Source organism: Rattus norvegicus, chromosome 7 (genome assembly GCF_021556685.1).
Source record: "Rattus norvegicus strain SHRSP/BbbUtx chromosome 7, alternate assembly SHRSP_T2T, whole genome shotgun sequence".
NCBI classification, from domain to species: Eukaryota; Metazoa; Chordata; class Mammalia; order Rodentia; family Muridae; genus Rattus; species Rattus norvegicus.
This window is the reverse complement of record NC_141540.1, coordinates 133,243,071-133,265,514: the sequence shown is the minus strand read 5'-3', so window position 1 is coordinate 133,265,514 and position 22,444 is coordinate 133,243,071. Positions and strand designations below refer to the sequence as shown.

General features: G+C 41.1%; 1 protein-coding gene and 1 long non-coding RNA gene across 6 annotated transcripts in view; one reads left to right on the top strand and one right to left on the bottom strand.

Annotated features, from left to right (window-relative positions):
* The window catches only part of Pdzrn4 (PDZ domain containing RING finger 4), a 348,064-nt gene that overhangs the window by 296,683 nt on the left and 28,937 nt on the right, over window positions 1–22,444 (bottom strand). The window lies entirely within an intron of this gene.
* LOC148004936 (uncharacterized) overlaps window positions 1–22,444 on the top strand; it is a 56,379-nt gene that overhangs the window by 19,397 nt on the left and 14,538 nt on the right. Inside the window, exons 2-3 of one of the 3 annotated variants that reach the window (XR_015625893.1) lie at window positions 8,286–8,380; window positions 9,573–9,648. The exons of 1 other annotated variant lie outside the window; for it this stretch is intronic. This is a non-coding gene — a long non-coding RNA (uncharacterized LOC148004936). The remainder of the gene's footprint in view (window positions 1–8,285; window positions 8,381–9,572; window positions 9,649–22,444) is intronic. One more of the 3 variants, XR_015625894.1, reaches the window with a different exon arrangement.

Sequence of the window (22,444 nt, the reverse complement as noted above, 5' to 3'; positions counted from 1 at the left end):
CAGAGAGAGAGAGAGAGAGAGAGAGAGAGAGAGAGAGAGAGAGAGAGAGAGAGAGAGACTCACACAGCTGCACAGGAGATATTCTGCCTTATTTTCCGGCAGGGTAATAATTAGCGCTAGAGGCCTTTGGTTTGATGAGTCATGGTCAAGGCATTTCCCATAAATTTGTTGGATACTGTTTGATGGATATGGTTGAGGTTTGGTCTTGCTGTTTATAATAATATTGACTGCGGACCCCCAAGACATAGAGTGAGGATACAGACCCAAGCAACACTATGTGACTCTGTCCCCAAGTTATTTCTGATTCGTAAATGAAGATGTCAACAGCCAATAGCTTGGCAGAAGAGGCATAGGTGGGGTTTAGGATCCAGGGCTTGGGGTTGGAAAAGAACCATGAGTGGGGGAAAGGAGGCAAAGGAGGAAGAGAGAGATGCCATGGGTTAGGAGTCAAGAAGACATGGCCTTGAGGGCTGGCCAATTGGAGTTAAGAGCAGCCCAGATGAAACATAGTAAGTGATAGCTTGGCCTTATCCACAGGAAGTAGATTCTAATAGCACAGAGGATAGATACCTGCCAAGCTTTTGTACCGATCGAGGCTTAATGTAAATATAATTTGTGTGTGTGTCTTTTATCAGGGAACAGAATAATCAAGGCAGGGAAGAAATCCCAGATTGGGATTAAATTTTCTACAACAGGATACTTTAGAAACACATAACAGACTATGGTAGACGTTGAACACAGAGTAAGGCCAGGTCACCCAGATGTGAGGTCATTCCTTAAACACCATCCTTTATTCACTATGGCCTTGCTAAGGAAAGCCGTTAAAATGGGAAAGAGCAGCTTAGTCTATATAAAATAGATATTTTGGTGGCTACCATTTACTTGTCTCAGATCCAGTCTCACTACACAGGTGTCTCTTCTCCAAGTTTAACTCCACAGAGAAACGGTATACCAGTGTGTCTTAGGAGGATCACAAACCATTGGAATGTTTAAGGGTTGCTTTTTGCCTCCCTTCTAAGGACTTTTTTGAGTAAAGGAAATCCAACTTTATTGATTCAACATCCTATCCCTCTAAGAAGTATTTTACACAGTTTCGACTTCAAAAGTGTCCTAGGCTCATCAGACTATTAAAGCATCCTTGGTAACAACTACAGAATTGCTTATAGGCAAACGCACCGACCAAGAAAGAAACCAATAAGCTGTATCCCCAAGAACCTGTACCCTCAAGACACGCATGAGTTCTCCTAGTCTACTCTAACTCCCACATCTCTCTGAGGTCTTCTTCAATCTCCACACAAGCCTATACATTTCCCAAACATCATTTCCTTAGTCTCAAGTATGTTCTATTTTTTTCCAATAAAGTCTCCTTTATTTGTAGTACTGGGATCCTTAATCTAACAGTAAAACTTACTCCTAGCCTTACAGTTTTTGAGTGCATTCAATCTCATCTCCTTCACTTACTATATGTCTACAGCCTTATATGCAATTATTTTTAGATTTCATTATTAAGATCTCTATAATACATTTTGGGGGAGAGACACATAACACCAGAGACGCAGTCAGTACGATGCCAGCACAGAGCGTGGGGAAGATGTGTGTCGGAAGGGATGGTACCTCCTATCTCTCTGACAGTCATTCCTCTACTCATGTCAAGGTTGTGACAAAGACCTGGCCAAACATCATTTTGCATGGAAGAGAAGAGCATTTAAAATTTTGGCAGAGCGAACTAATAACATCAGGATTTATATTCTAGTAAAGTTCTTCAGGCAGAGGGGTGAATGTAGAGCAGGTGATAAATACTGTGAAGAAAACCAAGACAGCCCTCATAGGGAGAATGATAATTTGTATAATGGGCAAACCATGTGAAATGTGTGTTCTTAAATCTAAGTCAGGCTATTTAGAGACATGCACAGCATGGTGTTCTGGGTGGCTGTCTTCAAGCACACCACCCTCCATTTTCTGGAGTCATTCTGATCCTGTAAGTTTTCTCATCACTAAAATATGGGCACTTCATTCTCAGGCATAGTTCCATGTAATATACATTCCAGAGACATGAGACATTGCAGAGACATGTTTTCAGGTAAACATGGGATCAAGAATCAGTTCCCACTTATTAGCGGGCTGAATGGAATGGCCGGCTAGCATTTCCTTTGTGTGTATACAAATTCAGCAAGAGGCTTTGCAAATGGTGGCTGGATTTGGCACTTTTGCCTGCCTTGTTTTTCTAACGGCTAGTCCGGAGACATAGTAAAGCTAGAAGGAAACTAACCGTAAATGTCTTCAGGAATTAGAACCGTATACTGTCTGGTTATAGAAGGCAGGATGAGGGCCAGAAAATGCTGGTTTTTTAACAAGACAGAGTTGCCAAAATATAAGGGAACATTGTAAGTGGAGTCATCTGAAGAGCCTCTGGGCTGCTTCAAGATGTTTTTTGTTCCAGTTTCCTTGGAGACTTGGAGCCAGCAGGTGGAGAAGACAGAAGCGACTCCCAAACACGCTGTATGTGTTGTTCAAAGAGTGGTCCTGAGAGTCTTCACAGCTGAATGTAGTTCTGAAATAGTCTGAACTATTTCAAGCCCAGGGGAATCTTCCTATCTGGTTTACACTAGAGGATATTCATTAACTATAAGAACACGTTCAGCATTGAAGGGCTTTCCATCGGCAGTTATCCATTCTCTACATTTCCATTGGTCATCTGCCTTGAAGTCTTAGCTTTAAAAGGATCGGTTATCACAAATATTCTGTAGTAAAGAACATAGGAGGCAAAACGTTTCAAGTATACCATGCCCAAAACCATTATTACTAAATATTATTAAATACTAAGAAAAAAATGCTAACTTTTCCTAAGAGGAGAATGTTAGTTCTATAGACACTCACTAGGAGGAGCTGCATTCTGACAAGCGGTTACAATTTATTTCACCGCTTACTAGAGAGGCAGTTATTCTATTTGGAAATTAAAAGAAGAAAAATGCAGGGTTGTATGAACTTGACTTCGAAGCTATGTTCCATGTATAAGGAGGCAAGGTCTCCTTTATGACGAAACATAGAAATGGCAAGGCAAGCTTCAGGCTCTGTGGGTGATGACTATGCTCATCTTTGTGGACTTGGATTTTAGACATTGACTCATCAGCAGAAATGATGGGAGCAGTGGGATGACCTCACAGACAATCTGCTGACCTAGTTCTCTGGCACCTGCTTTACCAAAGGTAAACGTAACAGCCAGATGTACAAACCTAATTGCTTCCTACTGCAGTCAGACATGTATTAAAATCTACCGTACTTTTGCTGGTGGTCCTGACGAAATATTCCATAAAATGTAATTTTACATTCGTGCCTCTTTAGGCATCCTAGAAAAATCCTACATTTGTTATTTCTGTGTATAGTTGTCCCTCTCTTTTCATTGGAATGTTCGCAGACCAATGTGTTCACTCCAGTCATAAGAGCTCCTCGTGAGCGTCACTCTGCATCCTTTGCCCATCCTTGTCATGTGACTCATGTGCAGGGGAGGTTCCTTCAGTTTCTGATCTACACGCTACTCCATGCTTCTCCATCCTGTGCTCGCCCTGTCCTTCTCTGTGTTTCTGAGCTTTGCTTTCGTTAGCATCTCCTTTGACACTTATTCCCATTACTCTCCTTCCCGTGCTCTTCCTGCATTGAATTCCTTCTCAAATCAAAACGACCTTACAAGTAGACACCCACTCTCTCATGTGTATCCATAGCACCCAGTACACTGTCTCATTGTACTCTACATTCAAGGACTGACATTAAACCAAACACGCCGTCATTCGACGTCAGTGCTCGCTTCAGGTTGGACCACAAAACGAGGCACATATCGGTTGAGGATAATACTAACATTTTGATATGACAAACGTTCATTTCTCCCTCTTTCCTTTGACACTTTAATGAGACTCTTGGAAATTCAGATGACCATCCAACAGCACCTGGTGGGCTATGGATGCCAATTTAACCTACTCTACTAGGGATTCCCTACGGGTGCCTTTAAATCAGCCACAATGGATGTCATAGTTAGGGTCTTATTGGGGCTGGCTTACAGGTTCAGAGGTTCAGTCTGTTTTCATCAAGGCAGGAGCAGGACAGCATCCAGGCAGGCATGGTGCAGGAGGAGCTGAGTTCTACATCTTCACCCGAAGGAAGCCAGGAACAGACTGAGCATCCTCATGCAGCTAGGAGGAGGGTCTCCGAGCCCACCCCACAGTGACACACTTCCTCCAACAAGGCCACACCTTCTAACAGTGCCACTCCGTGGGTCAAGCATATGCAAACCATCACTATGGAAACACAAAATGGGCCACTTTCTAAGGAAATTAGATAAAATAAAGTTAGAAGACAAAGTCTGAGAATGACTCAAATATTTCATAACTTTCAAAGTGGTAGAAAGTCGTAAAAGTTTTCTGGTATTGTTGGTACATGTTCTTGGAACTCAGACCTAGGTTTTTACCCGTAGAGTGACAACACTTACTGCACAGTGTAGCTTCAGGCTGGGGAGATAAAGAAAGCAGGGAGACCTGGTGGATACTTGTGGAGGCAATGAGATCCTTAGCCCTTTCAAATGGTTTCACATAATTGCAGAGATTCAATACTCCTTTAGTGCAGTGACGAAGCCATTATATTTAAGATATTTTAAAATTAATATTGGGAGGCAGAAGTAGGTGTTACCTCTGAGTTGAAGGATATTGTGGTCTCCATAGCAATTTCAGGCTAACTGGGGCTACATGGCGAGACCTATCTAAAACAACAAGTAAACCAAAAACCATAATGACAATATAAAACCAACCAAACAGCAGTAAACGTCCAGCAGGCCAGTTAGAATGGATACATAAGGCTGATGGATTATACATTGTATGCATTCCACCTAAGAAATACATTAATAATCCCCACTTGGGCCGGTGGTGTTCAGAGGCAAAGAAAAGGAGGTATTACTAGGAAATGACGTTTGACTTATTTGTCAAATACACACTGTTACAATAGCTTCAACATTAAAAGGGGTTATTCATTGATGAGCTTGTGTCACTGAAGGTAATACTGGTGAAAAGGAAAGAAAAGAAAAGTAGAATTCATGGACTAGTCACCAAGGAAATACTTAACTTGTATTGGTTATGTGAGTTAAGAGAATACACTTCAATGCGTGAAACCATTCTATTTCACACAACTATTAATGGGACCTCATTACTTGGTAGCAACAGGAATTGGCCTCTGTGAGTGTGTCTAAGCACCGAAACGATGTTCCAGGATCACTTGGTGCCTCCATTGCATTCACTCGTGAAGGTCTTTCACGAGTCCAAGATAATGAAAGAGGGCACGGGCAGAGTGGGCTTTATTTTCCACCCCAGATGTCCCCTGGTGACAGGCAAGAGGTACTCCGAGCGCCATGTTTGTTTTCCCTGCAGTTGTAGTAGGAGCAGGAGCCTCAGCTTCCCCGTGTGCATTCCTAATAATTCTTTCCATCCACTCACAAATGTGAATTGTCACCCCTGATTCATGTTCATTAATCAAAATGGCAAATGCGTGTGGAGTGCCGAATCAGGGTCTAGGCTCTTGTCTGAAAGTGTGATCCATCATTACTGACTGGCATTTCCAGTTAAACTACACAAGAATGTGGTGAAAACAGACGCTCCCGTGAAGCTGGGGAAGGAAGCTGGGGCCAAGAGGCTAGCGTTTTAATTGGCAAGATGCAAAATGCTTACAACGGAGTAGACTAAACATTCGGAGGTTTTGTAGGAAAACAATCAGGCAAAATACAGGGAAAAGTGGCTTTTAAAAACATCTTTGGGGAAGGTTTCTTGAAAACAATGCTGTAGATGGTTGAAAATGCTATCTGACTTAATAAGGCCACAGAAATAGGACTTGACCCATATTTTCTGCACCTAGGGGAAGCTGACTAAGTGTAATGAGAATCAGCTACTCATAAAACAATACGCTCAGAGGGTCCTTAACAGCCCTTGCTGGGCTCTGCACTTTCTGTTGAGGGAGGAGCTATGTACATTAAATCAGTTGCTTAAAAAAATTCATAAGAAAACCACTCAAGGAAAAAGTAGGTATATTCGATGAGGCTGATGAGATGAGAACGTATATTATCCCTTGGAGTATGTATATCACAAAACACAAAAGGGTGTAAAAAGCAATTCCTCTAAATCAAATAGCATTAGCTATACTCTTAAATGTGAAGCATGAAGACTTTGATTTTCAGATTTGTAAAATAACAATCTGAACTTGCAACGATTGGATTGGATCGGTGTCACTAAAATATCTCTTTATTTGGTATGGCTTTAGGAGAGACTCCTCATCTCTTGTCCATAGACCCATGTATTACAACCATAAATACTGTCGAGTTTCCCTGTAGAGGTTAATGTAGGAGTGCCTTTTGTATTTTATTTCCCCAATAGGGTACACCTCTTTTCTATCGCATTGAGACATGAAAACAGCAAGAAACAATTACTGTAAGAGTAAATATATTTAACCCAAGTCCAATCGATTAGTATGAAATAATGAATTCCCAAGCAGCAGTCGGCAAGCTGGATATATATGGGGAGACCAACTTGATGCCCTTCACTAGGAGAGGGTGAGCCGAGTGGATTCGACATTCCACACACACATTTGCTTTTCACAGTTATGGAAATTCATTTTTAACATGCTATTTTAGAGTGCCCGTAATTGATTTATACCTATGATTGAACTAAAGAGTTAGATTATCTTTTTTTTCATCTTTATTAACTTGAGTATTTCTTATTTACATTTCGATTGTTATTCCCTTTCCCAGTTTCCGGGCCAACATCCCCCTAACCCCTCCCCCTCCCCTTCTGCATAGGTATTCCCCTCCCCATCCTCCCCCCATTACCACCCTCCCCCCAATTATCTTTAACAATCCCTTTCCATGGCAAAAATTTCTCAGTCTTAATTCTTAACTGTTGCTTCGATCATGGCCAGATTACGTGTATTTGAAAAAAAAAATCCAGTTCTAAACACACAATAGTTACACCAAAGCCAATCCTAACATTAACAATACTGACTGACCAGAACATCTGTGTCTGTGTACATGAAACAGTCCTGGAGAGAGGAAATACCACCACCTGAGAGACAGCTGACTCATTCAGCTTTTGCTGTCCAATGGCCAAATCTGAAACTAGGATGTACACCCTAGCTCTAGACGCATTAGAATTTATTCAGGAATCCAGAGAGCGAGGGGAGAAATGTGGAAGCAGAGGGGACGGTATGATGGAGAGTGGAAGATGTCAGAGAAATAGAGAGGGAGAGGGAGAGGGAGACAGAGATACAGTGAGAGAGACAGAGAGACACAGAGAAAGACAGAAAGAGACAGAGAGGGGGAGGGAGGGAGGGAGGGAGGGAGGGGAGGAGGGAGGGAGAGAGAGAGAGAGAGAGAGAGAGAGAGAGAGAGAGAGAGAGAGAGACTGAGACTCTGAGACTCAGGGTCTTCTTAGGCAGCATTAATGGTCATTCTAAAATTCTAAAATTCTAAAAGTCATAGTGTGTTTTTGTGTAAATTTCAAAACCTGGTGATGGGGTGGGTGACTTGGCGTCTTCCCCAGGTTGACCTGCAGGTTTCTTTCTTTTTTTTTTTTTTTTTTATTAACTTGAGTATTTCTTATATACATTTCGAGTGTTATTCCCTTTCCCGGTTTCCGGGCAAACATCCCCCTCCCCCCTCCCCTTCCTTATGGGTGTTCCCCTCCCAACCCTCCCCGCATTGCCGCCCTCCCCCCATAGACTAGTTCACTGGGGGTTCAGTCTTAGCAGGACCCAGGGCTTCCCCTTCCACTGGTGCTCTTACTAGGATATTCATTGCTACCTATGAGGTCAGAGTCCAGGGTCAGCCCATGTATAGTCTTTAGGTAGTGGCTTAGTCCCTGGAACCTCTGGTTGCTTGGCATTGTTGTACTTTTGGGGTCTCGAGCCCCTTCAAGCTCTTCCAGTTCTTTCTCTGATTCCTTCAACAGGGGACCTATTCTCAGTTCAGTGGTTTGCTGCTGGCATTCGCCTCTGTATTTGCTGTATTCTGGCTGTGTCTCTCAGGAGCGATCTACATCCGGCTCCTGTCGGTCTGCACTTCTTTGCTTCATCCATCTTGTCTAATTGGGTGGCTGTATATGTATGGGCCACATGTGGGGCAGGCTCTGAATGGGTGTTCCTTCAGTCTCTGTTTTAATCTTGACCTGCAGGTTTCTTATTAACAAGTTGTAACTGCTAAACCCTTTACATTCTTATCTTGTGCTTTATTTGACTTTTCTTCCTCTTTTGGGCTTTCTCAGGAAACAATGTATCTAGCCTCAGGAGCAGGAGCCCCTGCTGTAGAAGACATCCGAACACAGCCAACAAAGGCCTGAGGTCTGCAACACTGTGACAGGTGCAGAGTTTCTACCACTCACTTGACAGTGTTTTTATATCCAGACTATTGAAGTTCTCAGGTTGGAAAAAAAATTGAAATCTTTTTTTTTAATAAAAGTCTCTTCTTAATGATTTGTGTGATTTAAATCAGAAGTGTCTTCCCTTTTCTTTCCTCTTCTCTTGTAAAGCCAATCAGCCCTCTGTAATTGGGACAGCATCAGAAGCCTGCAATGCGCGGTGGTAACAAGGTCTGCTGGAATCAATTATGCCAGGCGGCAAGGAGCTATCTGCCTTCTGTGTGATGCATAGCATCCAGCTTAAATACCATCAACATTAATAAGCTGCTCTTAAGTTTCTACGTAGCTTTCTCTGGGGGGAGAATCTGTTATTGTCAGTCAGCTGTCAAGTGCTTATAGGATGATTAATGAATCATATTTAGATGACTGGCAGTGGAAGTCTACTTTATAGAACCTGTCAATCATTTTTAGAGTTATTTTCCATTCTCTTGGACACTTGCAATACTGGTCTAAGCTTCGGAACCATTATAACCCCAACTCCTTGCTGGAGGCCACTCGATACACAGAGTTCTAGAGATTTTACTCCACCTCTTTCCACAGTGCTCTAGGCTAAACTCAAATATCCATGTCCACTCCCCAGGCTCAAGGCGAAGTAGACAATACATTTCAACTCAAAAATTAATGACAGGGGTTGACTAGACAGAACCGCTCTGTCCAGGTGACCAGTTTTAAAAGCAGAGCACAAAGTTTCAAGTGCCCAATGTTCACCCTAGCGGATGTATTCTTAACCGTTCACTGTGCACACACTCTTATATGCCTTTCTCCAGTGCAATTTCCTTACTCTGAAAAATATGTCAGCTTTTAAAATATAAGGCACTCCATCAAAACAACAGTATCACTTTAAATAGCATTTTAAATAACCTCTCATTTGCTGACTACAAAAACTTTTATCATATTTTGAGGATGAATGGCGCGTTTAAGTGAATGTGATTTTTTGATGTGTCACCTACATCTCTAAAACAATGCTCATAGTAGTCTAACGCAGAACAATTTTTCAAGAGAAAAGTCCAAGTTTTTCATACCGAGAAATAAGTGAAAACTACATCGTGAAAACAGAACAGGAATTTCAGCATCCACTCATTTTCTGGTTTTTATTCCCTTCCTTTTCCTCGGAACATCCGTGTCCTGGTCAAGGACCATCAAGGGGCAGATGCTGGCCACCCTCCCCCTTCTCTTTTCTGCTGCTTCCAGTGAATCCAGAAATACACAGGTAGGTGCACAAGGCCGGGCTGAGTGGCTGCTGGGGGCAATGCAGTGGAGAATGCAATGCTTAAGATCTAGTCTCAGCTGGCTGCTGATTGACTATAAACACACACACACACACACACACACACACACACACACACACACACACACACGTCCCTTGCTGTGCAATGCTGACAAAAGGAAGATGTTGTATTTTTAACTAAAATCATTGGTTATAGTAACTCCAATATCATGGGCATTAAAATGTCCAGATTCTTTTATGCCCACTACAAAACTTAGCCAAGAGGGAATCTCTACCAAGCATGGATGATGACACACAATACATACTAGTTAGGTCCAGTTTAATAATGTCAGGGTCGCCTATAGTAGAGGTCTTCAGTTTCCCTGGGTCATTGTGGCAGCCACCTTGGTAACTGGCACTCACGCGGCATTCTTCTTCATCGGGTAAAGGATTAATATATCAACATTTCTACATGTCCTCCCATCTTCTCTTTCCCACAACTTCAGTTTCCATTAGCACAGAGAAGTAACTTTATGATGTTAGTCTACCATAAGAGCCCAGGAGGCTTCCTTGATTCTCCTGTTCTACTTCTGTCTCAGCTAGGATTTTATTGTGGGGAAGAGACACCATGACCGTGGCAAGTTTTATAAAGGAAAACACTGAATGGGGTTTGTCTATGGGTTCAGAGGTGGGAAGTAGGGTGGCACACAGGCAGATATGGTACTAGAGAGGCAGCTGAGAGTTCTACATCCAGACTGGCAGGCAGAAGGAAGAAAGAGTGCAATTGGGCTTGGCTTGGGCTTCTGAAAACCCAAACCCCATCCTCTGTGACACACTTCCTCCAACAAGGCCACTCCTCCTAATAGTCAACTCACTCTTCGTTATACCACTCCCCGTGAGCCCTTTTTCATTAAAACCACTGTACATGCTATCCTTAGTATTTTCTACTTTTTGGTGCAAGAAAGACTGATACCGAGGTTTCAAATAACTTATCGAGTGTCAATAACGGCTGTCTAGAGATGGATTCTCACCAGTTTTGGAAGGAAAGATCAATTAGTAATGTCTGCTGTAGTCACAGGAAGGGGAAAATAAATTGCGTGCATCACATCCCAATCCTTACCCGAATCCCATCTCAGCTGTATTTCTGCTCCATTATATGATAGAAGGCACTAACAGTTTTATGATACCCACACAAGGCAAACCCAAGTGCCTTGTCTCCAGTAGACATGGGCCAGCATTAGAACTGTTTTTTCTTTTTTCTGTTTTGTCTTCACTTTCTGCTTACCTGCTCTGCACCCTCTTGCTGTTTCTGTCCTTTCCCCATAGTTCCCCCTTCTATTTTCATGACATGTATGCTCTATCACCTTTCTTCCCCCCAGAGCTCAAAATTATTCTCAGCCTCCTTGTGGCACCAGCTTCCGTGAAGCAAACAGTGTGTCGATGTGCAAGTGGCGGGCTGACAGTCTAACCATATGGATGGCTGGCCAGATTAATAGAATTCTGGTAATATGGAATGTATGCCGTGTGTTGGATAAAGATAGCGGCATTTATTAATGACGTGGGATTGAGATCTAATCCTCCCCAAAGCAATTTACTGTTTTAGAATGATCTTTCTCCCTTTCCAACAAATCGGCCAACCAACCTCAGGGGAGTACCTAGTCAATATTGGCACAAACAAACAGCTCTGTGGGAAACTGTGACAGACTGGATACAGAATGCTAACATTGTATCCAAACCATCCATTTCCTATTTCTGTGTGTGCCTCTGCCAGCACTGGTCTCTGAGCTTTTCTTCTCTGGTTTATGTACTTGTAGTGTCCCCCATATTCTTTGATTCAATATTTGCCCAATTTAGAATTTGTTTAGTGGATAATTCTGCCTTGCTTGAGGATCAGTGTGTCCTTCTGTAGAGACCCAAGAGGCTGGGGGACAGGGCACGTTTTGTCCCTTAGCTCTCCAGCTTACACACAGTTTTGGTGGAACTACAGAGAGGGCAGGGACAAAATTGTGTATGTTTTTTTGAAGATTAACTGGATCTCTTCTCTGAGTGAGTGTCTGGCCTCGGTAGAATGGTAACCTAAGTTCATTCTCCCTGCTCCATGCCACTCAGAGGTTCATAGGTCATAAGTAAGCATGTAAATGGGGAGGGAGTCACAACTCAGTGAGAAAAGGCAACCGCCACCAACCCTGATGATCTGAGTTCAATCCTGGAGATCCACGTGGTGGAGATAACCAATCTGTGACCTTTGCCTAGGCCACAGCATGACTATGGGCAGTCCACGGCATGTAAATGTAATACAAACTTTGAAAATGTAAATGGTAACCCAGTACATACCATACATGTAAAATGAGATTCTTGGCTCTTGAAATCAACATGAAGGGAAATTGAATGTTTATTGAAAGTTTTCACATAAAACTTTTACTACCCCAAAGCTTATCCCTTGGCAGGAGCTGCTAAGAAAAAGACTTGGCAGTGAAAAAATATGTTTTCAACTATCTATTTTCAAATAGATACTATACTCATCATAATTTTTTCATTGCTTAATTTTTTTTTACAATTTAAAATACTCCCCCATATATACTTTTCCTTATCCCTGACATGTATGGCACACGATTCTGAAATTTAATTTATGTTAATGTCATCTTTTATATGAAACTGAGTTAAGTTAAATACACAATCCAATTAATAAACAATACTTCCAGGGACACAGAAAGTTGAAAGGTCATTGGTCTAGCCATGTCCCAAAGACTCCACCTGACCCGGGCAACGCAGCAAGGATCAGCCTCTTCTAGCAGACATCTCCCTGGGGAAGCAAATGCTCATTTCTGAGCCAGTCAGAGCTACTCCAGGCTGAGAATATCACAGAGCTCGTTCACTATTGGAGAAGTTGGAACACCTAATAGTTCTTTAATGCCCGTGTCTTCTAAAATGCATAATTTAAAAGCCTGTGGTGAAACGCATTTTAGTTTAATCCACAGGATTAAAGACAGGGCAGGAGATGGGATTTTACTATAGCCCCAGTGTCAAAGAAAATCTCTTTAAGCAAAACAATATCAACTAATTATATAAACCAACTCTGTAAGCTGTGTTCTAAAGCTTACACATTTACTTGAGGTGTTACTTACAAAATGATATATAACTAAAATGCATGTATTTTAAAATAAACAATGTTAAAAATAAGTATATCGTTACAGTTTGAAGTTGCATTTAGGCTTGCTGCCTGCTTCCAAGACCATTTTATATTATACTGAAGAAAATGATCTTTTAAAATAAAATCTGAGCGTATTTCTACGTCATATAGTTGTATCCACTATAAAGCACACTTATAGAAGAGAAAGCCTGGCTGGGGCCAGTGCCTTTTATAACTCCCTAACTAAATAATAGGGTTTGTGATTCATTTTAAGGTTTGTGCTACAGAAAAATACAGGAATGCGGAGCTGAAGGACCTGCATTTTCAGCTTTGCACTGCTCAGTTTAAGACAAGGTTATACCGCCCCCTAGCGGATTCTTCATAGCACTACAAACATAGCAAATGCCTATAAGAATATGGCCTTTGTCTTAACTGCTCCAAGTATGACATCATGTTACCATATTCCTGATTACTTCAGAGCCAATTACTGTGTGGTCACTGGTTAACAAACAAACTGTACACTAAGGCTGCGTTGTCCTTTTAGGCCAACGCCACTTGATATTCTCTGCTCTAATAGAGTTTATAACTTTTTTCTTCCTTCAAGTCTGAACGTTTGAATTCGGAACATATTGCTAACTATGTATTTGTATTTTATTCAAGTATTTCTCAGATCAAAGGATTTGATGACAAGGATTTTCATGGGTTCAGGATTTCCTTTTCCTTCCTTTCCTATATCTCTCCTTATCTCCCTCCCCCCACTTCCCTCTCTCTGTGTCTGCCTGACTCACAATGAGGGTTATTCCTTGACTGCAGACACAATGGCAAACTGATAGGTAACAGCCTACTATTAACACTGGGGGACAGGAGGAGCCTCTTCATGTGTTTTGAGATATGTGATTGCACACAGCAAATATTTCATTGCACAATTTGAGCTAGTAATCAATTTCTCAACTTAATTTGAACACAAATTTAACGATGACTTATTCTTCTTCCCTGCCAGCATTAATATTTTATCATCGCTAATAAGCTCAATATTCAGTTTTCTTTAAATGACTAATTCAATAAAGATTCACTACAGCATCCCCTCCCCTTCTAGGTGATTCCAAAATGGCTATGACTTTGTGGATCCTCATGAGTATATAGACCTCCAGATACATTACTTTTGCTCTGAGAATTCACTACAGGGATAAATCATATTTTTCAGGAATAATTCAAGTTAATAAATTGGATACATTATGGTTTCATTTACCTATTATATAAACACAGTCAGTCTCTTTTGACTATTATGGGTAGTATGGTATGATTTCCTACATATATATATATACATATATATATGTAGTATATACTTACAGCTTAGACTATACATATATAACACACACATTATATATGTATATCTTCCCTGTATGTAATACATATGTAATATATATTACATGCATGCATACATATATACATACATACATACGTGCATGCATGCATATCTTTCTGCCCTCTCTTCGGTGATGTTCCCTGTTGTCCATGCATAACAGTTGTGTTGCAGATGTAGTAGTCGGTGCTGGGCATCCTAAAGTTAGTAGCTTTTACATTTCGACCAGTCTTGACTTTCTGCAATGGGCTCCTGATAACAAAAAATACTTCATTGACAAGGTGTGATCTACGAAGTCTGTAGTATCAGGATAAGGATTTAGAATAAAGTTAGGAATTATACTGGTTTAGGAAAGTAGAGGCTGCAGGTTCCTTCTCTCGCATCTGTGGCCTTTCCAGCCATGGGTCACTGGCCAGGTTTATAGTATCAGGCATGATTTTTCTCCTACTGAGCAGGCCTGAAATTCAAGTAGACATCTGTTGGTAACCCACGTGATAAAAATGCTATTGTTTCACTGTTGAAAACGGTGTCTGTCCAGTCACTACTGTGGTTCATAGACTCAACAGCTGAGTAAGGCTCCCAACTGCTCCCCTCCTTTGTCAGCTTGCACAGTCCTTTCTGATACTGTGAGAGCCACTCTTCAAGGAGGAGCCACCTGGGTCATTTCCAGCTTGGTTACTCCAAGCCCTGATACCATGACCAGAACAACTTATTTAAATTAAAAAAAAAAACACAGTCCAAAGGGTGAGTCCATGACTGTCATGATAGGGAGCTGGGCAGGAGGCAGGAAGTCATGGCACTGCAGCAGTCGCTGAGGGCTGATCTATAAGCATGAGGCAGAGAGAGCTAACTGGGACTGGTGTGGGCTTTCAAAACTTCAAAACCGACTCACCAAAGGCACATCTTCTCTAACAAAGGGCATCCTTCTAATCCCTCCAAACATTTCCACCAAGTGGTGACCCACTATTCAAACAAATGACCTTATGGGGGCCTTTTTCATCTGAAATACCACACCTATCAAGGAGACCATAAATCATAGTCGAGTGGGCTTCATGCTAGAGACACAAATTTGATTCAATGTATGCAAATCAATAAACATTAACACAAAATCTGAATAATCTTAAGAAATAGAGAATCATTTCTATAGATGCAGCAAAAGCATTTCTTAAAGTTTAAGATGTCCTCATGATAAAAGTGCTGGTGATGTTAGGAACAGATAGTATGTTCCTCAAAATAGTTAAAACTATATATAACAAACCTATAGGCAATAGTGTGCTAATCAGGGGAAACTAAGACAATTTCTTATAAAATTCTACTCCTATTTAATGCAGCGTTGGAAAACTCAGCTAGAAAAATAAGATACAGATATAAAAGAGGTAAAGGTAGGAAATGAGGAAGTCAAGTAATCAATATTTGAAGATATGATTTTACAACTAAAAGAAGTTTTGTGTTCCACCAGAAACTTTCGAAATAAAGCTCCTTCAGTACATTTGCAGGGGGAAAAATCAACATATGAAACTCAGAAGCTTTTATATAAACAAATATTAAATTTGCAGAGAAAGAATTTTTTAAAAAATCATAATAGATCAAAAAATACCTTGGAATATGTGGCTAGCTGGATGGCTCAGTGGTTAAGAGAATGTGTTGCTCTTCTAGGGGATCTGAGTTATATTCCCAGCACCCAGGCCAGATGTCTCACAGTCACTTGTAACTCCAACTCAGGGAATCCACTGTCTTTGGACTTCTCTGTCACCTGCACTCACATGCACATACCTTCTACTTATACACACACACATACACACACACACACACACACACACACACACAGAGAGACAGAGAGACACAGAGAGACACAGAGACACAGAGACACAGACAGACAGACAGAGACAGAGAGACACAGAGAGACACAGAGAGACACAGAGAGACAGAGACAGAGAGACAGAGATAGAGAGACAGAGACAGAGAGGCAGAGAAACAGAGAGACAGAGACAGAGAGGCAGAGAAACAGAGAGACAGAGACAGAGAGACAGAGACAGAGAGACAGAGACAGAGACAGAGACAGAGAGACAGGGAGACAGAGACGGAGAGACAGGGAGACAGAGACAGAGACAGGGAGACAGAGACAGAGACAGAGAGACAGAGAGACAGAGAGACACAGACAGAGACAGAGAGACAGAGACATACAGACAGAGACACACAGACAGACAGAGGTACAGACAGAGTTAACACAAATATTTTAATATTTTAATATATCTATGACTAAGTTTCAACCAGGAAGTAAATGGTTTTTCTATAATAAAAAGTTTAAGATGGTAAAAACTAGAAATAAAATAAGAGAGAATGGAAAGAACTTCTACACTGCTGGGTTGGCAGGATTAGTATTGAGAAAGTGGCTGCACTGCCAAAAGTAGTTTGAAAATTCAATTCAACTCTAGTAAAAATTCAAGTAACGTTCTTTACAGAACTAGACAAAACAATCCCCAAATTCATAAGGAACTGCAGGTATTATGACTGGCCAAAGCAATGCTTAGCAGAGAAACACTAACTGCGCATCATAACACCTTGCTTCACATGACACTGGAGCCATTGGATTGAAGGCAGTGCGGTATTGGCACAAAAGACAGGCATGTATAGCAACAGCATGACAGCTAACAGCATAGCCAGAGAGTACATACAGTCACCTCCAAACACAACTATGGCCATCTAATTCAGACAAAGGAGCCAAACATCATATGCTGGAATAAAGACCGCCATTACAAAAATTGTCCTGGCGATACCGATAGCTGCATACAGAAACATTTCCATATCTCATAAAAATATCAACCCAGTTGAAAGACCTTAACTGAAACATGAACTGTCCTGCTCATATACTCCATGACATGTGGCCTTTCACTGGAGTGTAGTTCTCTTGTCAGCTGTCACACACTTAAAGAAAGCTGACTTTTCCTTTCCTATCAGTTCTCAATCGCTAATAGAGGTAATAGCTAATTACCACTAGAGGTAAGCTTCTGTCCATCTCTCTTCTCCAAGTAGCGATTTTTGTCTGGCTTGAGCTTGCACAGATCTATGGGCATGCTGTCACTATTGCTGTGGGTTCGTATGTACAACTGGCCCGCTGTTTCCAGAAATGTATCGTCCTAGTCATCTAGCACCCCAGGCTCTTACAGTCTTCTCTGTCCTGTCTTATGCAATGGTCCTTGAGTCTTGCTTAGAAGGAGAAGTGATATAGATGTCCCATTTAGGGGCACCTAAGCATTCTGCAGTCTCTTAATCTTTTATCTTGACCAATCATGGGCCTCTGTATTAATAGACAGCTGCTAAAAGAAGAATCATCTGTGAGAAGGGCTGAGAGGTGCACTAATATGTAACTATAACAATTACTCGTGATTAGTTGATTTAATGTTATGCATACTTAACAGAATAATAGTAGTACCTTTTCCCCTGTGTCTATGATCTATCAAACCAGTTTCTTGGTCCCAATAGCAGCACCAAGTATGTATTTCATTGTATAGAATGGGCCATACACCTAATCAGGAAGTGATTAGTTATTTCTGAATGGACCTGTCACTATTGCATCAACAAGCATGCCTTGCCAGTCTTATTCAGTCATTATTGTAGCTCTCAGAATTCACTGCTGGGTAATGATTGCTTTTCTTCTTTAGTAGCACGTGTAGCAACTTCTAGTGCTATGACAGCTAGCTATTAACCATGAAGCTTCCAGGTGAGTACTAACTTGATTTCTTCATGTATAACTCAAGTGTGTGGTCTCTTCATAATAGTGTCTTGTTGTCAATTTCTGGGTAGCAACCAAAGACATTGGCAACAGTCTATAATGTTTGAGTATATGGGACTGCACTGTATAAGAAAGCAAGCTGAGCAAGCCAGGGGAAGCAAACCAGTAAGTAGCATTCCTCCATGGCCTTTGTATCGGCTCTTGTGTCCAGACTCCTGCCCTGTGTGAGTTCCAGTCCTGACTTCCTTTGGCGATGAACAGCAATGTGAAAGTGTAAGCTGAATAAATCCTTTCCTCCCAACCTGCTTCTTGGTCATGTTTTGCACAGTAATACAAACCCTGAATAAGACAACATATAAAATAGTTAATGAAAAAGGAAAGTATGAATTTGAAAGAGAGCAAGAGGGAGTATATGGGTGGGTTTGGAGGGAGGGAAGGAATGGGAGAAATGACCATGACCCCCATAGACTTATAGAGGGTGTCATTATTAGAGGTGTGTCCTTGCTGGAGAAGTGTGTCACTGAGGGTGGACTCTGAGTTTTCAGATACTAAAGCCTGACCCGGTGGCTCACTTTTTCTTCCTGATGCCCGAGGATCCAGATGGAGAACTGTCAACTCCTCTCCAGCACCATGTCCGCCTGCATGCTGCCATGTTTCCACCATGCTGATAGTGGACTAAACATATGAACCATAAGCCAGTCTGAGTCAAGTGCTTTCCTTTATAAGAGTTACCATAGTCATGGCATCTATTCACAGTAATAGCTAAAACACGGTGCTATTCTTACTTATGTCTAATGAGAGTTCCTTTCTCTTTCTCCTTGCTGGTATTTTTTTTATTATCTCCTTTTTGATGGTAGCTATTATGACTAGGAGCAAGATGGAATCTCAAAGTAATTTTAATTTGCATTTCTTTGATGGCTTATGGGTGGTGAACACATTTTAAATTACATATTGTGTATTTGTATTTCTTCCTTTGAGAACTATATGTTCATTTCATTATCACAATAGGTTTTATATCTTTTGAGTTTATAATAAAATTGCATTTCTCCTGCCCCTCACCAAAGGATGAATACAGAAAATGTGGTACATTTACACAATGGAGTACTACTCAGCTATTAAAAACAATGACTTTGGGGTTGGGGATTTAGCTCAGTGGTAGAGCACTTGCCTAACAAGTACAAGGCCCTGGGTTCGGTCCTCAGCTTCGGAAAAAAAAAAAAACCAAAAACAAAAAAACAAAACAAAACAACAACAACAACAAAAAACAATGACTTCACGAAATTCACAGGTAAATGGATGGAACTAAAAAAATATCAGCCTAAGTGAGGTAACCAAGTCACAAAAGAACACACATGATATATACTCACTGATAAATGGATATCAGGAAAAAAATCTCAGAATACTCACGATACAACTCGCAGACCACATGAAACTCAAGAAAAAGGAAGACCAAAGTGTGGATGCCTCAGTCCTACTTAGAAGGGGGAACAAAATAATCACAGGACATAGAGGGTGGAAGGGACTTGGAAGAAAGAGAGGAGGAGGAGAGGAAAAAGGGTGGGCAGGATTAGGTATGGGACGAGACAAGGGAGATGTACAAAGGGTCAGGAAATTGAACAGAGGTGTACAGCAATGGTGGATGGGGAACTGGCAGTATCCACCAGAAAGTTCCAGATGCCAGGAAAGCAAGAGGCTCCCAGGACTAAGTGGGGATGACATTAATTAGCTGAAATGTCCAACAAAGGGGAGAGAGAACCAATAGAGACCATATCCAGAGCTTAGGCATGGCTCTGGGTTGAGGGATGGGACCACCCACCCTTCTCAAAATTTTAACTCAGAATTGCTCCTGTCTAAAGGAAATACATGGACAAAGCATGGAGCAGAGACTTAAGGAAAGGTCATCCAGAGACTGCCCCATCTGGGGATCCATCTCATATACAGCCACCAAACCTAGTCACTATTGCTGATGGCGAGAAGTGCTTGCTGACAGGAACCTGGTATGGATGGCTTCTGAGAGACTAGAGCCAGAGCTTGACAAATACAGAGGCAGATGATCATAGCCAATCATCAGACTGAACATGGGAACCCCAATGGAAGTGTGAGGGGAAGGACTAAAAGAGCTGAAGGGATTTGTAACCCCATAGGAAGAACAACAATATCAACCAACCAGACTCCCCAGAGCTCCCAGGGACTAATCCACCAACCAAAGAGTACACATGGAGGGACTCAGGGCTCCAGCTGTATATGTAGCAGAGGATGGCATTGTCTGGCATGTTCATTCAAACCATAACACAGGTAGGACATCCTTTTGTAGAAATCAATATGAAATTTGATTGAAACAGTTGAAAACAGAACTAGCATATTTCCTTAATGTATCAATACTGAGCTTATACCCAAAAAGAATTTATTTCATACCACAAAGATAGCTATATATCCATGTTTATTGCTGTATTACATGTAATAGAAAGGAAAATAACCGTCATAGAGGACCATCAATAGATGAATGGATAAAGAAATACACACACACACACACACACACACACACACACACACACACACACAATGACCTTTCATTTAGCTGTAAAGACAAATATAATTATGAATATGGAGGAAAATAAATGCAGTTGGATGCATAATATTAGGTAAAGTAACTTAGAAAGGCAAAAACACCATGTTCTCTTTCATATGCTAGAACCTACTGGTCTGTAACACTTACATATAAGTGGAGATCACTATGGCTGCAGGTTATGAAAGTAGAAGGCCATGACTATAAAATGAAGAAGAAAAAACAAGAATAAGAAGGGGATGTCAATAAGATGTAAGTGACATAGAAGTGGAATGATTCAGCTGGCTTATGCTATCTTGGAATGCATTCATGAGTGTATTTGTATCCTCTGATTTCTTTGAGCATACTTACAACCTTTCTATTATTAGCAGTCATTGTTAGATTACTAAATTTAAATAGGAGTACTGTTACCTTGGCTTTTCCTATTCCTTTTGTTTGCAATTGGATGTGTGGATCTGGATTTCAATGGATGGCTAGACATTTTTAGTTCCCTGAGTACCCAGAAGCTCTCCTCTAAACTGGAGAAAGAAACTGTACAAAAATGTACACTATTCAGTGAGGGCTAGGCCTGAGAGGGACCAGAGTTTACAGGGGAACCTAGACCCAGGATCCCATGGTGACCCTTAGCACAAAGGACTACCCATGGACAGGTCCAGTTTTCTCAACTGCATACCTGAAAGTTGGTCCAGATAAATAAATAAATAACATCTGGGATATGTTTTATGGGATTGGCCATCTGTTGACAGCATATTTTCAAAGACCACCCACAGGCAAATACATCTATAAGACTTCTGCTCAACCCAGAGGTGTAACCAACATCTATAATCTGACTATGAACTTCTAAAGGATTCCCAAGTAATGCAGCAGGTATCCAGAGCCCTGAAAGAAAATATCTAATGAATAAATTACTAGTCTAGCACACGAAAACACCACCTCAGAAGTTCTATTACAATCTACTTTCTCTTGATGAATGTAATCACTTCTACTGAAAGAGATGCTCCAAGAGTTACAGAAGGGTCCAAATAAGAACCTCCTCACCTCATATTATAGTTTAAATACTCAATAAACAGAATGAATGACACAGTAGAAAAGTTGATAAAGCAACACCAAGTCACATACAGAGACAAGTACATCAAATGACAGTAAACGCATCAATTGATATTTTACAGCCAGGACAACTTGTAGTGAAATATCTCAGTCTCCAAATGACAACTGTGACTACTACACCCAGCAAAAGTGACATAATTACAGAAGAAAGAAAGACTTTGACAAAAGCAACATAATTCTCAAGAAGCTACATTAAGAAATCTCAGGGGCTGGAGAGATGACTCAGAGGTTAAGAGCACTGACTGCTCTTCCAGAGGTCCTGAGTTCAATTCCCAGCAACAACATGGTGGCTCACAATCATCTGTAATGGGATCTGATGCCCTCTTCTGGTGTGTCTGAAGACAACTACCGTGTACTCATAAATAAAACACATAAATAAGTCTTAAAAGAGGAAGAGAGAGAGAGAGAGAGAGAGAGAGAGAGAGAGAGAGAGAGAGAGAGAGAGAGAGAAAGCAATCTCTTAGGTTAGGCCCAGAAGAGATGGTTCAGCAGTTAAGAGCACTGGTAATCTTGTAGAGGTCCTAAGTTTAGTTCCCAGTAACCACATTGTAGCTCACAACCATCTGTAATGTAATCTGATGCTCTCTCCTAGCACGCAGGTGTACATGCAGATATAGTACTTAGATACATAAAATAAATAAAATAAAAAAAAGAGAAATCCCTCAGGCTGGAAAGGAAAAAAACACATTGAGGGGTCTATAAAAAAGAAGCCATGCTGAAAAATGTCTATTTGTTTTCTCTAAGAAATACACCTCACCATCAAAGATTGATACTATCTTTGGAATGTCAAAGAACATTCAGAGAAACCTGAACCAGGGAACAAACAAGGTGTCACCAGCCTAATATGTGATGAAGTCAACTTCAAATGAAAATTAGTCATAAGAAGAAGGCAAATTCATA